Source organism: Gopherus flavomarginatus, chromosome 2 (genome assembly GCF_025201925.1).
Source record: "Gopherus flavomarginatus isolate rGopFla2 chromosome 2, rGopFla2.mat.asm, whole genome shotgun sequence".
Classification (NCBI taxonomy): Eukaryota; Metazoa; Chordata; order Testudines; family Testudinidae; genus Gopherus; species Gopherus flavomarginatus.
The window spans coordinates 17,378,523-17,396,882 of NC_066618.1; the positions used below are offsets into that span (position 1 = coordinate 17,378,523).

At 45.3% G+C, this 18,360-nt stretch overlaps 1 protein-coding gene across 14 annotated transcripts in view; it reads right to left on the reverse strand.

Moving 5' to 3' along the window:
* The window catches only part of KMT2C (lysine methyltransferase 2C), a 339,555-nt gene that overhangs the window by 234,657 nt on the left and 86,538 nt on the right, over positions 1 to 18,360 (reverse strand). The gene's annotated exons all lie outside the window — the stretch shown is intronic.

Here is an 18,360-nt window from a genome sequence, read left to right on the forward strand (position 1 = left end):
TTCACCTAAGCAGGGAGAGGAATTGTCAAGTGTGGATGGGTAAATATTTTATGACACACAAAAATCTATATTAAAAAAATGTTACTTAAATTTCAACATCAAGTGCTTGAAAGTTAGGAAATGCCAGATTTACAGTTGCCCATGTACCTTTAATTCTGCCCCCTTGTGTATCCAGCCCATGCTCTGAATGAGGCAGAGGTCGTATGGAAAAATAGCATCTTAGAAATGAGGGGCTGGAAGGGACCTCAAGAGGTCATCAAGCCGAGCCCTCTACACTGAGGCAGGACCAAGTAAACCTACACCGTCCCTGACAGGTGTTTGTCCAGCCCGTTCTTAGAAACCTTCAGTGATGGGGATTCCACAACCTCCCTTGAAAGCGGAGAGCTTAACTACAAAGTTTTTCCTAATAGCTAACCTAAATCTCCCTTGCTGCAATTTAATCCCATTACTTCTTGTCCTACCTGCCATGGTAATGGAGAAGAATTCATCATCCTCCTCTTTATAACAGCCTGGGCGGTGGAGGCAAGCAGAGGCACACTCCTCCTCCCCCAATAATCATCAGGGACACAGAACTTCTCTGGCCCCAGGACCGCGGAGGCAGGGAGGATCGAGCTCCTGCAGGGTCAGAGTCAGGGACAAGGCCATGTGAAGGGAGGGAAGATTGGGCCGGGGCCAGGTGGAAGGAGAGGGAAGATGGAGTTCTTCCTGGGGCTGGTCAGGAAAGGAGAAAGTGAGCTCCTCCTAGGGCTGGGAGCGAGGGAGGGGGAAAGTGAGTTTCTGTGCACCCCCCCCCCCCAAAAAAAAGGGGTCAAATTTAAATTCCTGTGCATGGCCCTGTAACAGCTCTTAACAAAGAGGTGGCCAACCTGTGGCTCCAGAGTAGGGTGACCAGACAGCAAGTGTGAAAAATCGGGATGGGGTGGGGGGTAATAGGAGCCTATATAAGAAAAAGACCCAAAAATCGGGACTGTCCCTATAAAATCAGGACATCTGGTCACCCTACTCCAGAGCCACATGCGGCTCTTCAAAAGTTAATATGTGGCTCCTTGTATAGGCACTGACACCAGGGCTGGAACTACAGGCTCCAACTTTCTAAAGTGCCAGGGGGTGCTCACTGCTCAACCTCTGGCTCTGCCTCCATTCCACTCCTTCCCGCCCCCTCCCTGGACCCTGCTATGCCCTCACTCATCCCTCTCTAAGCCGCCTGCATGCCATGAAACAGCTGATCAGGAGGTGCGGGGAGCGATGGGGAGGCACTGATTGGCGAGGCTGCTGGTGAGGGGAGCTGATTGCTGGCTGCTGACATATTACAGTGTACATTTGGCAATGTACATTGGTAAATTCTGGCTCCTTCTTAGGCTCGGGTTGGCCACTCCACTTTAACACATATGAAGACCTGTTATCAGGTCAAGTATCAGAGGGGTGGCCATGTTAGTCTAGATCTGTAAAAGCAGCAAAGAATCCTGTGGCACCTTATAGACTAACAGACGTTTTGGAGCATGAGCTTTCGTGGGTGAATACCAACTTCGTCAGATGCATGTTATCAGGTCCTCACTCAGTCGTCTTTTCTCAAGACTAAACATGCTCAGGTTTTTTTAAACCTCTCCTCATAGGTCAAGTTTTCTAAACTTCTTATAATTTCTTCTCTCTCCTCCGGAGTCTCTCCAGTTTGTCCTCATCTCTCCGAAAAGTGTAGTGTCCAGAACCGGACACAGTACTCCAGTTGAGGCCTCACCAGTGCCAAGCAGAGGAGGACAATTACCTCTGTGTTTCCCATACAATGATCCTGTTAATACATCCCAGGATGGTATTAACCCTTTTTTTGCAACTGCATCATACTGTTGACTCACATACAACTGTAACACCTACGTCCTTTTCAGCAGTATTTCTGCCTACTGACTTATCCTCAATTTTGTGGTTGTGCATTTGATTTCTCCTTCCCAAGTGAAGTACTTTGTACTTTTCTTTATTGAATTTCATCTTTTTGTTCTCAGAACAATTCTCTAATAGACTGTGATGATGTAATTGAAGACGGCCATTATGCACACACATAAAGACGCCAAACTGAGGACATGTGGCAATCAAACCTGGCATTTCCTAACTTTCAAGTGCTTGACTTTGGAACCTCAATAACCTTTTTCAATAAGAAGTCTCTCTGTGTGTAATCTTGTAGTTTTTATTATAATTATTATTTTTAAAGAAAAGGTAAAAAAAAAATCTATTATGTAAAAGTGTAACATTCCTCTGCCCCTATGAATCACCAGCCGAGTCTGAACCGGAACACTTTAGTAACAGTCTGTGCTATGGTGCTATGTGAGCTAAAGACTGACTCCTTTAGCTGTCAGCAGGATAAGACTACAGTAGAACCTCAAAGATACGAGCACCAGAGTTATGGACAGTCGGACACCATGTTAAACTGGAAGTAACCAATCAGGCAGCAACGGAGACCAAAAAAGCAAATACTGTTCTGTACAGTACCTGTATTGCATCTTAAAGGTAGGCACATCTGGGCTGCCTGTCCCCACGCCCTGCCTCATGTGGGGCTGCCACTTGCAGCTAAGAGGTGAAGACACTGGGGCTGCCAGTTCAAGGCAGCCAGAGCCAGCAGAGCAGGAGCAATGTTGGGGTCTGTGCCGCTTCCACCGTCCCCCAGGCCAGGAGGGGGAGGCACTGTTTTCACACATCCCCTTCCACAGCTGGGAGGGGGGACACACTATTGGAAGCTGCCTGTGCTGAGGAGGGAACTCAGCTGCTGCTGGAGCCTAGCCTGGAGTGTCAGCTGCGGGAGCCCAAACTGCGCTTTGTTCAGAGTTACGAACATTTCAGAGTTACGGACACCCTCTATTCCCGAGGTGCCTGTAACTTTGAGGTTCTACTGTACTTTCCCAGAGTGGGAGGATGGGTTCGAGGGTCCCTCCCTCTGCATTGAAATGATTTTTTAACACTAGCTCTGCCAAATCTGAATGGAATTTCATGGCATTAAAAAAAGGCACTTCTGTTGCCCCAGGGAATTCTCCCTGCTGAAATCAAAAGCCAGATGCGAAGAATGGAGGCAAGAGCATTTTTGGGTATAGGGACTTCTATAGTGTATGTTTATAGAGTGTCTAAGCACAATGGTCTACTAATCTGGTTGGGGTTTCTGGGTGCTACTGTAATTCAAATAAATAAAAAAAAAATAATAATAATAATAATAATAATGGCAACAATGCACTTCGGCCTTACACAAAAACTATAGAGTAAGTATGGAGGCAAATCACTGTTATCAACAGGATCTACATAATGCTTATTAGATCAAATTTAACAATTTGAAAGTTGGGGAGGCAGAAGTCACTTGAACCATCTGATTTCACAGTTAACTGCTCATCACGTTAATTGTGTTCTCCTGACACACTTTTTATTGGACTTGAGGTTGAAAAGACAAATTTTAGGTTTCACAAAATTATTTAGTTCATTGTAAAGTTCTCATGTAGGAAAAAATCTTTAAGATCCATTACAAAAGTGCTTTAATATACCACAGTGTTCAGATCTCTCTCCCCTCAGAGCTGTTTTTACTCCCCCCCTCCCTCATAGCAGAACAGACTAGTCACTCCTTACACAAAAACAAAAAAAGTTATGTTTTGACAGAATTTGTCATTCAAGATTTTTAGTTAGTGTGTTATAAAAAGCTCTGCTATGCTAGGTAGCTTCTTTATTTGTATCTCTCATTGGTGTTTTTCACAATTGTTGTTTTCAAATTATGCTGTTTCTTCCTCCTATGCATGCTCCCTAGATGCAGAGACAAGCGTCTTGAGGGCCATGGTTTGAGCCAAGCAGGCCTTCTGAGGAATTCCTGCACTCAAAGCCAGTTCTCCCTGTCCTCCATGCCACTTCCAGGGAAGCGAGTCTCTTGGGGGCTGTACTGTGCAACATGGAGGAGGAGGAGGAAATGAATGACGGCTGGAAAGCTACTAACTGACAAAATTTCTTTGTGGGAGTGTAGTGATTAAAATGTATCTTCTGCTGTTATATTACTAACCTCCCTTCTGCTGGATGTCAGGGACTCAAGAGAGAAAACAGGAAGTGCTTCTCTGGAGGCTGCCCAAGTACGCTCTCAACAAAGTACAGATACATTTTACATGTGCAGAACCCCCTAAAAGCAGATCTTTTAGCATCATCCCAATCACTACCTTTGCCTTTAAAACAAAACCCTCCAGAGCTGGGGAACAAAGCAAAGAAAAAGATCTGTATTCTAAAAGTTTACTTTTGACAAATATTTTTTTTAAATGTAATGTTAAAAATATTCCAATTGAAAATATTGTAAAGCCTCTACCAAAAAAAGAAACAAACATTTAAAAACTTGTTAAATAATGTTTAACAATAATAATGGAGTGTTTTAAACAAAAATTTTAACAGAAAATAATTTAATAAATTATTTAATAATATTTAATAAAAATAAAAGTTTTATTGCTATTTAGATGAAGGCTGAATTGTTAATAAAATACAGAGGCAGGTGGCTGCTCTCAGGCCTATATGCAGCCAGTACAGAACAGGTGGAAACAGCCTGATAGGATAAAGCCAATGCAGTCTGAGCTGTCAGAACTGCCACTGAAGGGTAGACAGAAGCACTGGACAGATTACAGTAGGAGTGCTAAATTGTACCCTTGAACTGCAGTGCTCTCACATGCTGTACACACTGGCTGTGACTTGTTGCAGGAAGCAATGATGGCAAGACTTTTTCCAAGCAAGTGTAACTGCAACAGTGGTATGAATACCTGTGCACGGTTGCAAGACAAGGTTTAGGGCAAGGTGTTTTACAGGCATGCTACAGGATTACAGTACTGTTAGTAATACCCAAATTCTCTAGGGTAGACAAGCTGTTTGACAGCTAAAGATGGTGTAGCAGCAGTAGTGACAAGGATTCCTGATAATGAATTTAAAATGTGAGCTCTGGTGAGCAACAATGCCCTTGGCCTGTGAGGTCATGCATTATTACCAAATGTCATTCACTTATTCAACTCATGGAAAAAACAAAACAAAGTTTCCACTACGCCCAGAGTTCGCACATTTTTTTTGTCACCTCAGACACGTCTTAATAAATAGAATGTCTCATTGTCACCTTTCCTTCCACTGACAAACAATGTTCCTGGGGCAACTACAGCAATTTGGTGCATGGAGACGTCTCTAATGTATTTTTACCTTATTCTGATAGGATTCAGCACCTGAAAACAGGAAGGTAAGGTGGCACCCAGTGACCAAGCAACTCTCCATGGAACACAAGCAAGCATTCTGGGCACCACCATTTAGAAACCACTGCACTAAATCACAGTATATTAGTGTGCATGGATGGGGACTTGTTTGCCAATAGCTAGTGCTATATTTTAGTTTGCAAAGTAGTTTCTAGCCATATAAAACTCTTTATTTTATGTTTTGTTTTGTTCTGTTGTTTGTTTTTAAAGAGCACAGTTACTGTGGTGAGATGCAGGGGTTAAAGTTCAAAACTTGGCATGAACGGTCCTCTATGAGGACCAATTTTTGTTTTTTTATTTTTTTTATTTCAAGGAAATGCTTGAAAACTGCGAATTTTTATTCAGACATGGCAATAAAAAATTAAATCTACAGGAACATCTGCAACCATTTTTCTCAAAGTACTGCTAATACTAAGTTTTCATTTTTTAAAATAGCCTAAATTTCTTTTTTCCCTCCCATTGGAAAAATATGACTTTCCCTCACAATATATAATGTACTATTGCCCTATTAATCCAGAATAGCAGTAAGAATGAATTAACATTACGTGGAAATGAGAAATTTCTCCATTTATGTTCATTTAAATTTGTAAGCTTTAATATATTATATTAAAATATATTTTTGCATTTAATAAATAAACACGCTATTTAGCCAGCCAACACAGCATACCTTAGTGTAAATTCTCCACCAGTCATAAAATAAAACTTTTTTCTCTGTTTCACACCACTTAAAACTATAGTTTAGTTTCTGTAGATCCTAAGCACAAAATTTCATCTTGTGCAAATCCACTGATCCCAGCATGATGAAGTTGTTAGGATCCTTTTTCAATTACATATTTGGATACCTTGTAATTATATATTTTTATTATTCATATGCTTGCTTAAAACAGCACTGGAACAAAGAAAAGGTTCCAACTATCCACTTTCAGATTTTGTTTATACTTTGCTGAATGACTAGAACATGTCAACTTCATTAAAAAGAATCCATTAAAAACTCATCCATTTCATCCTCACCCATAACAAGTTTACACTGAATGACAAAATATTTTGTACAAACCATGGTAACAGCCATGGGCACTAGAATGGATCCCCAGTATGCCAAACTCTTCATGGGCTAACTTGAGGAAAAATTTCTGGAAAATGCACCACAAAGTTAATGACATCGCTGAGATACATCAATGATATTTTCATCCTCTGAACAGACATCAAACTCCCTCACAGATTTCCACCACAACTTCAATAACCACCACAAATCCATTAGACTCTCCATAGAACACTCCCACACCAGCATCAACTTCCTGGATACCATGGTCAGCTTCAACAATGGAACCCTACTATATGACTACCATACAGAAGAAACCTACAGATCACCACACCTATCTGCACAGATCCAGTAATCACTCCAAACACACCAACAAATGTGTTATCTAAGGCCAGGCATCATGGAATAAGCCACTCAAATACCCCTAGAGAACCTGCTTCAATATGGAAATAAATCCCCTCCAACTGCACATCCCAAGCTGTCATTTTCCACCTCACCCTGGAACCCATATGGGGCATCAAACAATTACAACCCATATTCAACAGGGACCACATCCTGAAAGAAATCTTTCCTGAACCCTCTCTTCTGACCTTCAGACAACCCCACAGCCCCTCTCACCACATCAGAAGCAAGCTCTCCACAGATTAAGATACACCAACTCAAAGTGGTACCAGACCCTGCCAGAACAACAGATGCAAAACCTGTAGACATATCTCTACTGCTATGATGATCAACACTCCCCACGACACACTTTTCAAGATCCATGGGTCCTACACACGCCTATCACTACATGCGGTATACCTCATCCAGTGCAATAAATTCCCCAACAACTATGTGGGTGAAACCAGACAAACCCTACACTCTCAAATGAACTCTCAGAGGAAAATGATAAGACACAAAAACACCCTATTCACCTGTGGATGAACCTTTCACAAAATGATCACTCTATGACTGATCTCTCAGTCCTCATCCTCAAAGGAAACTTGCACAACACCTGCAAAAGACAAGCCTGAGTGTTTAAATTCATAACTTGGCTAGACTCTGAAAATCATGAACTGAACAGAGGCACTGGATTTATGGCTTATTACACCAATTTATAACCCACTAATAACTCCTGGCAAGTTGTCTTTTCTCCCCCCTTCCTTCCTTTCCCTCCTATGACTGGAGAGGTGTTAAGAGGCCACTTTCCCTTGAATAGTCTCTTGAAAAATGTCAGTTCACCTTGTATTTAGCTGATAGTACCTTTTCCATTCCAGAAAAAAGAGAGTTCTGTGGAAGCTTGAAAGCTTCCCTGTACCCCAACAAAAGCTGCTCCAGCAACAGATATCACCTCACCCACCAAGTCTCTTTAGAAGCACTTTAAACACACAAGGGTAACATTGAGGCATTGTATATGGAGTGGCAATATATGTAACCATCATTTTTTCCCCTTTGTTGTAGCATATTAGCCAATTAAATTCAAAGTCTCAGTCAAAATGAATTTGTAGAGACAAGCCTAAAATGTTTAGAATAAAGACAATTTTCATTAAATCAAAATATAATAAACCATGTTGATCATAAATCTGTTAGTCTCTAAGGTGCCAGAAGTACTCCTCGTTCTTCTTACCTAAAAAGTCAACCCCTTTGTCAGAAGAAGCCAGGCACACTGCATTTCTGTTGACCTTGACCCCACAGTGGGAGGAGGGGCCTTTTAGACATGGGCAGGCCAGGATTTCCAGTAAGACCCCACAATGGCTAGGGAGTGTGGGGGGGGGAGAAATTTTTGACACTGGCCAAATATGTCTAATGAAGAAACAAGTCTATGGTCTGAGACAGATTATGGAAGGTGACACAAGAGACCAGACTTCATTTTTTCATGTCATGCAAATATTTGAATGCAATTATAATTCCATATTATTAAAATTATGCAGTACTACCAGAATGCATGACTTTTACAAAAATCAAGACAGGTCTTTAGCTCAGAAAACTCATAATCTAAACAAACCATAAAACAGCAAGTAAAGACAATCAGTGGTGAGAAGAAAAGTATTAATTCACAAGGTGCAAAAACATGGCTTGCAGTCAACCCTCTATTTCACCACATTCAAGATAAGGAGATGCATCTTACACGTTTCAAAATTCAATGCACTACATACAGCTTGGTGATGCTGAAGCACACTTCCCCATGACCCATTACTGACACGATGCACAATACACCAAAACCAGGCCTGGGTAACCTTAGTTTTGGCCAGAAAGGGAGTTTGAGTTTCCTTGTTCCTCAGAACCCATTCAAAACCCTCAAGATTTTTGGCCATATTGTGTCTAAGGGTGGTACACTTGCAGATACTACAACTGTGAAGGTGATGTTCAATGGAAAGGAAGGCAGAATAAATAGATTGTTCTAGTTCAGAAAGAAAAGCCACAAAGCCAGCCCCACTACTTTCTCGATTTGCTTAGAAGTGTGGGATTTTACCTAATGAAAAAAATATTTTTGTTCACACAACACAAGAACCCAGGGGAGGGGGCTAGAGCAGCCAAAAGGAAAATCTTAGGCTTTTAAATGTTCCATTTTCAGTCCCATTTTGAGTGTACCTCACATCATTATCAGCCCAAAAGGAGAAGCTGGCTGCTGCTAAGTTCTTGTTCTAATCTAAATCCAAGTATCTTTTGTGGCCCTCTTTGAGTCCTTGTTTTGGTAATTTGTTTACAACAGGAGAAAAGAGAAACAGAACACTTTCCTTAATAGCTAGCTCCCTGGGCTCTGCTAGTTTTTCCATTGGCTGAAAGAAACATAAAAACAGTTGTATAAAGCACGTATTTCAACACTTTAAAAAAAAATACCAGAAAAGTCATTGGATCTCTAATTTTACTCAGTATTACATAAAGATACAAATACAAGGGAATATAATGAGGCTGTGCATATAATCTTGGTGCATTCTTTTATGCAATATATGTTTAAACCTATATTCAAATTATGCTCTGCACTCAGTGAAAAGCTAGCTTTCATTTATTTTATGGTTTTAGATAGTGCCCATCACTGTAGTTTATGAACACTTCTTAGGTAAGTTATGTCTGCACGGCAAGGTCCTTAACAGACTTCATGGATGAAATCCTGGATTCACTGAAGTAAATGAGAGTTTCTGCCATTGACTTAAAACAGCTAGGATTGCACCGATGGAATTTTCTGCTCTTTTCCTTTCCCTGATCGGAAGCTCTGCTTGGGACATACAGATATAGAGAGTTATTTTGTTTTGACTTTTCTTCTGCCCAATGAGCTGACTATGGTGGGACATCTTTTCTTATGTCATGTCTTCACCAGCAACATTAAAGCACTGGCTGCGGCAGCACTTTAAGGTGGCTGTGAAGATGCAGCATAGCGTAGTGTAATTAGAGGAGCACATGTCATCAAGAAGTCATCAACAGGCCAGACAAATGTCATTGGGCACTGTATCAGGGTTACCAAAAATATAAAATAATGAGGGGTAAATTATACCAGCTGACAAAATTTTCTAGGTTTCAGTAACGCATTTTCCCAAGTATCAAACCAGAAGCTTCCATACAACATACAGGAATAGGGACTTGCATAGATTAAGAATTGGTAGGTACAGCGCAGAATGCTTTAGTGTAAATAGAATAAAATCCTCATTGTTGGATTTATCAGGGGGCTTTCCCACAAGAATCACCGGGAGCACTAACTTTATTTCACTTATACAAAAGTGATGTGGAAGAAAGGACAATCTGCACGGTCTCAACATTTACAAGTGACACAAGGACAGGAACGACTGTGGATTCTAAAGAAGAGGCAGGGTAATCAGATAGCAAAGGTGAAAAATCGGGACAGGGGATGTAGGAGTAATAGGCACCTATATAAGAAAAAGCCCAAAATATCAGGACTGTCCCTATAAAATCAAGACATCTGTCGCCCTAAGAAGAGGTGAGTAATTTATGAAAGTTTTGATAAGGAAAGACAATGATCAGAGGATCAACATGTAGAATTCAATTTCAGGAAACCTAAAGGGAGAACCAAGGCAAAATATACTTTGGATGGAAATTTGCTTAAACTAACACAAGAAGAAAATGATCTACCAAACAGGAGAATAAAAGCATAAGCTCAGTATTATACAGAAGCAACAAACCAAAAAACCCCCAAAGAAACACAAACCAACAGAGGCTACTAGGATGTATTTGTTCTGTTATTTCTTTCTTTAGATTTATATTGCTACCCAAAAGGAGCGCACATTCCAGGCTCTGAGTACCCTTAACAATCTTTTAAAACATACTGTTAAATAAGACTCCCCAAATTACTCCAAAAATGCAATACTCTGGCAGAGAGGGTGTGGGGTCTGGGAGGGAATTTGGGTGCCAAAGGGAGCTCTGGGCTGGGGCAGTGGATTGGGGTGCAGGAGCGGGTGCGGGATCTGGGAGGGAGTTTGGGTGCAGGAGGGAGCTCCAGGCTGGTGCAGAATTTTGGAGTGTGGGAGCTGGTGCAAGGTGCAGGCTCTGGCCAGAGGGCGCTTACCACAGGCAGCTCCCAGCCGGTGGCGCAGCAGGGCTCAGGCAGGCTGCCTGCATGCCATGGCCCCACGCTGCTCCCGGAAACAGTTGCAGCTGCCTGCTGCTGGCATGTCTCTGTGCGCCCCTTGGGGGGAGAAGGGTAGCAGGTCTCTGTGCACTGCCTGGGTCCACAAGCACCACCCCCACAGCTCCCATTGACCGGCTGGAGCACCCACGCGGAAAAATTAGTGGGTTTGGAACATCCACCGGCACCAACCTCCCTCCTCTGCCCCCCCCACCTCTCACGCACCAGCGGCCCCCCTGCTTACCAACTTCTCCTCCTCCGTCCCAGCGCTTCCAGAGCACTGCGAACAGCTGATTCGCAGCGTTCAAGCTCGGGTGTGGGGGGAAAGAGGGACACCTGGGGCCGGCAGCTGGGACATGGGGCTGGCATTGGAGCACCCAGGCGGGGAGCCAGAGGCCAGGAACCTGGGTGGCAGCAGATCCCCCCAGGTGGGGGGGGCACACTGGGCACAAAGCCTAGGGGTGCTGCAGCACCCCCTGCTTCCCTACTTTCCACATCTATGAATACCAGCTGGCACTCTGCATTGACCTTCCGTGGTTCGCGAAATTCTCTAGTTCGGCACCAGTAAGGTCCGAAGGGCGCCAGACTAGAGAGGTTCAACCTATATAAATCTCAGCCATAAAGTATCACTAGCATAGTTTTCTGTATTAAAAAATGCAAAATGTTTGCACACCAAAGAAAAGGCACATATGCCAAGAAATACCAGTGGGTGTTCAGAATTAAAGCTATCCGAACAGGTAATAGAGGACCCCGGTATATGAGGAAAGCACACCAAGACTCTGGCATGTGAGAAGGGGTAAAAGTGGGTGCACAGAACCCCTGGAATGGGGGGAAGGGGAAGGATGAGGGACACACAGAGCCCCTAGCCTAAAGGAGAGAGTTTCAGGGAGGCCCTGAAACAGAGGGGGATGGGAGGGTGGAAAGTCATGGGGTGCATGCAGTAAGCTTGAACTACAGAAGCTGAAAACTGTGGACCTCCTAGTTTAAATATAAATAAGAAACAGGTCTGGATGCAACATTCCTTCTTGCAACACTTATATTTAAAATTCAGTGTTTCCAGCAACTTGGCTACTATCACAACTTTAACTCCTAATATACCTTTCTTGGCCTCTAAGTGAGTACACATATATTCACATTTCTATTCAGATATTTTGATTGTAAGATGCTCACAATAAATGCTATTGGTAAACTGATGCAGTAGTATTCACTTACTGGAATTCTGAACTGATGGATTTAGTACCTGTTTTTTCTTTGTTATGACATGTTTACTTGCTTACTAAATATTAATGCAATGGTTTTGCTACATATAAACACTGGCATATGCACATTATTGTAGTAAACACATGCACCCACGGGTTTTAACATTTAAACAATGTTCTCAGATTTGTTACATGTCTTCTGGTGAACACTGTGTTAAATTTAATACACGCAGTGGTAAGATAAGTGGGTTGTTAGCATGTCACCAGCATCGAGGCAACACTCTTCAGGGGGTAACTCTCACCAGGAGATAGGAGTATGTGGAGAATCTCTCTCTCTGGGAGGTAGGAGAAAGTGGGGAATCTTCCCCATCTGCTCCCTTCAGGAGATGGGAGACATGTTTCCTCTGCTTTCTCCACTGTGGGAATCTCCCTTCCTATGGGCAGTGGTTTTCATCCCTTCAACCTCAACCATGTTTGCAGACCCCTAATAAATTTCAAATGGAGTTGTGGACCCCTTTGAAAATCTTAATTTGCGGACCACAGGTTGAAAATCACTGGAATAGGGGTTTGTGGGGTAACCTGCCACATTCAGAGGGAATACTCCTTCCTCCTGTCTGGGCCTTACCAAATTCACAGCTGTGAAAAATGTTTCATGGACCATGAAATAAGCCCTCCCACCTGAAATCTAGCTATTGGAGGGGAAAGGGAGGGTCAGGGCTGAAGGTATCTCAGCCAGGGCTCCTACCATTCCCTAGGCTCCAGATGCTAGTCCCCACACTGGGAAGGGACAGGACTTGCTCTTCCCCTGCACAGCTGCTCTCGTGGGGAGATCAGACCCACCTCCACCTCCAGGAACCTCCTGCAGCTGCAGGAGTGAGGGTGGCAATCACGCAACCCCCCAACAGCAGCTTTGCAACACCCCCGCCCCACAACTCCTTTTTGGGTTGGGACCTCCATGGTTACAACACTGAAATTTCAGGTGTAAACATTTGAAAACTTAAAATTGACTAATTTTCAAACCTTATGGTCATGAAATTGACCAGAATGGACCCTGAAAGTCCCTGTCTGACAGCAATGTGGATTGCTCTGAATTCAATTGACATTAACAACATATGACTATTATTATCTGTATTACAGTAGTGTCTAGAGGCCCCAACCAAGATCAGGGCACCATTGTGCTATACTCTATATGAACACATGGCAAGAAAAAGTCCCTGCCTCAAAGCGATTACATTCTAAATAGACGAAAGAGAGAAGAAAGCAGACAAGAGGTACAGAGAGGTGAAGTGACTTGCCCAAAGTCACATTACACATTTATATTTACACGAACTCATTCTGAACTCTCAAATTCAAAGGCCCATTTAAAAATTCTACTACAATATTATTATCATTTTAAAACAGTTTGTTAGGAAATACTGGTGAGGTTTTTGCAAAAATCCATTTCCTTTTTTTTTTTTTTTTTTTTTTTTTTTTTAACTGAAAGGATACCCATCTCAGTACAGAGCCTTTAAAAATAAAATGACAGACACACACAGACAACTAAAATCTCCTTCCGTTTAATGAACAGCAAATAGTTTTATATCTATTAACAGCTAACTGGTACCACTTTTTCCCCCCTGCTTATTAGCCCCAGACCAGTACTTTAAAAAGTTCATTGGTCCTGAAAACATTTCTGCCAGAATAATTCAAATCCTAGCAAGTCACAAGACAGCAAATCTTAACAGTTAATTATGATTTCCTGCTCGCTCTCTCTCCCCCCAATCAAGCCTAACATTCGTTTAGCAGTCAATGTTCCCCAAACTGCTTAAACTGACAATGTTCCTTTAAGTCCAGTTTGGTCCCCCATGTCCAGAGATATTGGACGTGCACATTTACAATAAGGCCTTTTCTTTTCTTTATTTTTTTTAAATACACTGCCAGAATGGTGTAAAGAGGCTTTAGCATAAAGAAGAGTCATGCCCATAGTGATCAACAAGTCTCTTTGAGGCTCCAAAAGGGATGCAAGTGAAGTATTCTTTCTTGTTGGCCTCTCATCCAAACAAAAAGATGGTTACTCACCTTTGTAACTGTTGTTCTTCGAGATGCGTTGCTCATATCCATTCCAGTTAGCTGTGCGCATGCCGCATGCACGCTCATCGGAAGATTTTTACCCTAGCAACCCCGGTGGGTTGGCAGGGTCGCCCCCTGGAGTGGCGCCACCATGGCGCCGGATATATACCCCTGCTGACCCAACTGTTCCTCAGTTCCTTCTTGCCGGCTACTCCAACAGTGGGGAAGGAGGGCGGGTTTGGAATGGATATGAGCAACACATCTCGAAGAACAACAGTTACAAAGGTGAGTAACCATCTTTTCTTCTTCGAGTGATTGCTCATATCCATTCCAGTTAAGTGATTCCCAAGCCTTACCTAGGCGGTGGGGTCGGAGTGAGATGTCGCAGAGTGTAATACTGTGGAGCCAAAGGCTGTGTCATCCCTAGACTGCTGAACCAGGGCATAGTGGGAGGCGAAGGTATGGACCGAGGACCAGGCAGCTGCGCGACAAATCCCATGAATGGGTATGTGAACAAGGAAAGCAGCCGATGAGGCCTGAGCCCTGGTAGAGTGCGTAGTCACGTGGCTCGATGGAACATGAGCCAAATCGTAACAGGTGCGGATGCACGACATCACCCAGGAGGAAATCCACTGTGAGGAAATGGGTAGGCCCTTGATATGCTCAGCCACCGCAACAAAGAGTTGGGGGGGTTCTGCGAAATGGTTTTGTTCGCTTGATATAAAAAGTGAGTACTCTACGGACGTCTAGGGAGTGTAGCTGCTGCTCCCTGCGAGACGAATGCGGCTTTGGGAAGAAGACAGATAGGAAGATCTCCTGGTTAACATGGAAGGCCAATATCACTTTGGGGAGAAAGGCCGGATGTGGTCGCAACTGCACCTTGTCCCTGTGGAATACAGTATATGGGGGATCTACCGTGAGGGCCCGAAGCTCGGAGACTCGTCTCGCTGATGTGATGGCCACCAGGAAAGTGGTTTTCCATGAGAGGTAGAGAAGGGAGCAAGTTGCTAACGGCTCGAATGGGGCGGACATGAGTCTGGCAAGAACCAGGTTAAGGTCCCATGTTGGGGTGGAGCGGCGTACCTGGGGGTACAGGCGCTCTAGGCCCTTAAGGAATCTAGACACCATCGGGTGTGAGAATACCGAGCGATCATTCTACCCTGGGTGGAAGGTAGAGATGGCTGCCAAATGGACCCTCAAAGATGATACCAGTAGGCCCTGTTGTTTGAGAGACCAGAGGTAATCCAAGATGTTAGGGATGGAGACCTCGGTGGGAAGGAAGTTCCGCTCCACGCACCAGCACATGAAACGCTTCCACTTGGCCAAATATGTCGCTCTAGTGGAAGGCTTCCTGCTACTCAGGAGCACCTGTTGCATTAGGGCAGAGCAACGCAACTCAGACTGGGTCAGCCACTCAGGAGCCATGCCGTGAGGTAGAGGGACCGAAGGTCCGGGTGACGCAGTTTGCCGTGGTCCTGAGTGATCAGGTCCAGGTGAAGAGGTAGGGGGACAGGGTCAGCTATCAATAGGTCTAGCAACATGGTATACCAGTGTTGCCGAGGCCCCGCTGGAGCTATCATGATTAAGCGGGCTTTGTCCCTGCGTACTTTCAGTAGGACCCTGTGGATGAGCGGAAATGGTGGAAAGGCATAGAGCAGGTGCGTCGTCCACGGTATAAGGAAGGCGTCCGCCACTGAACCCGGTGAGAGGCCTTGAAAAGAGCAGAACATCTGGCATTTCCTGTTCCCGCGGGATGCAAAGAGAACTATCCGGGGAAACCCCCACCTCCGGAAGGGCGAAAGAGTAACGTCCGGGCGAAGTGACCATTCATGGGAAAGGAAGGATCTGCTGAGGCGATCCACCAGCATGTTCCAAACTCCCAGGAGAAAGGATGCGATGAGGTGTATAGAATGGGCTATGCAAAAGTCCCAGAGTCATAAGGCCTCTTGACACAGGGGCGAAGACCTCGTGCCACCTTGCTTGTTTATATGGTGCATGGCCATTGTGTTGTCGGTGAATACTGACACACACAACGGCCCTGTAAGTGCTGTTGGAACATCTGGCAAGCGAGGCGGACCGCTCTCAGCTCCCGGACGTTGATGTGCAGGGTGAGCTCTTGAGATGACCAAAGGCCCTGAGTGTGCAGGTGCCCGAGGTGAGCCTCTCAACCCAGGGATGATGCGTCCGTTGTCAGGGACGCCGAGGGCTGGGGCGAATGGAACGGGAGCCCTGCACACACCATGGAGGGATTCAGCCACCACTCTAAGGAGTCTAGGACGGTCGGGGGAATGGTGACGACCATGTCCATAGCATCCCCTCGCTGGTCGGTATCGTGAGTTGAGCCACGACTGGAGGGGTCGGAGGCGCAGTCTGGCGTATTTCGTTACGAATATACAGGCCGCCATGGGGCCCAGGAGAGTGAGGCAAGTGCGTACCCAAGTCAACGGCGGCGCTCGCAGACTCTGGATGATGGCTACCATAGTCTGGAACCATGGCAATGGTAGGTCAGGCTCTGGCAAGATTGGAGTCCAGGGTGGCGCCAATAAATTCTATCCTCTGAGTGGGGATCAGAGTCGATTTTTCCGCATTGATCATTAGGCCTAGATGTAGGAAAAGGTCCTTGGCAATGCGGATGTGACGGAGGACTCACGCCTTGGAGGTCCCTCAGATTAGCCAGTCGTCTAGATACGGAAACACGTGTATCCGACTGCGGCAGAGGTGGGCAGCGACTACAGCCATACATTTGGTGAATACTCTTGGGGCTGTAGAGAGGCCAACCAGGAGGACCGCGAACTGAAAATGTTGGCGGTTGGCCACGAACCGGAGGAACCTCCTGTGAGGTGGGTAGATGGCAATGTGGAAGTAGGCATCTTTCATGTCGAGGGTGGCATACCAGTCTCCAGGATCCAGGGATGGGATAATGGTCCCCAGGGATACCAGACGGAATTTCAACTTTATCATGTATCTGTTGAGTTCCTGCAGATCGAGGATAGGTCTGAGACCTCTCTTTGCCTTGGGGATTAGGAAGTAGCGGGAGTAAAACCCCTTGCCCCACTCGTGCTCCAGTACCTCCTCTATGGCTCCTTTGGAGAGGAGCGTTTGCATCTCCTGGAGAAGGAGTTGCTCGTGAGAGGAGTCCCTGAAGAGGGACGAGGGAGGGAGGTGAAAGGGGGGGGTTTGAAATAAATTGGAGGTGGTATCCAAATTCCAGCGTGCGTAAGACCCAGTGATCTGACGTTAGCTGGGACCACGCAGGGAGGGAAAAGGAAAGACGGTTGGAGAAAGGAGGGGACGGATCCTTTAAAGAAACTGGTACAACGCCCTCGGGCGCACCTTCAAAAGGAAGGTTTTGGCCCTGAAGAAGGCTTGGAGGAGCCTTGGTTTCGGCCCCCTTGGTTGCCCGATTGCCTTTGGTGACCGGTTCTGCCTCGCTGTCTGGCGAAGTCTTGCCTCTGCTGGGGCTGAGGGTAAGGTTGGTGCGGTTAGGGCCGGAAGGGCCTGCGCTGAGTCACTGGCATGTGCATGCCTAATGAGCGCATAATGACCCTGTTGTCTTTTAGGCTCTGCAGCCTAGGGTCAGTTTTATCCGAGAACAGCCCTTATCCTTCAAAGGGAAGATCCTGAATTGTGTGTTGGAGCTCCAGGGGGAGGCTGGAGACCTGCAGCCACGAGATACGCTGCATAGTCATGCCAGAGGCCAGAGTCCTGGCAGCTGAGTCCGCGGCAAGCAGGGAAGCCTGGAGGGAAGTTCTTGCCACTTTCTTTCCTTCATCGAGGATCGCCGAGAACTCCTGTCATGGGTCCTGCGGAAGCAACTCCTTAAATTTGTCCGCTGCCGCCCAGGTGTTATAACTATAGCGGCTAAGGAGGGCTTGCTGATTGGACAGGTGGAGTTGGACTGCCTCTGCGAAATAGACTTTGCGCCCTAGCAAGTCCATGCGTCTAGCGTCCTTTGATTTAGGGGCTGGAGCCTGCTGACCATGGCACTCCCTCTCGTTAACCGACTGGACGATGAGGGAGCAAGGAGGAGGGTGGACATAGAGATATTCATAGCCCTTGGAGGGCACCATGTATTTACACTCTACACCTCGCGCAGCAGTGAGACAGAGGCCAGGGACTGCCAGATTGTAGTGGCATTGGCCTTATGGTCCTAATTAAGGGAAGAGCCACCCTAGTGGGGGCATCTGATGACAAAATGTCCACCACTGGGTCCTGTATCTCCAGGACCTCCTCGGCCTGCAAGCTTGTATTTTGTGCAACGCATCTGAGGAGGTCTTGGTGGGCCCTGAG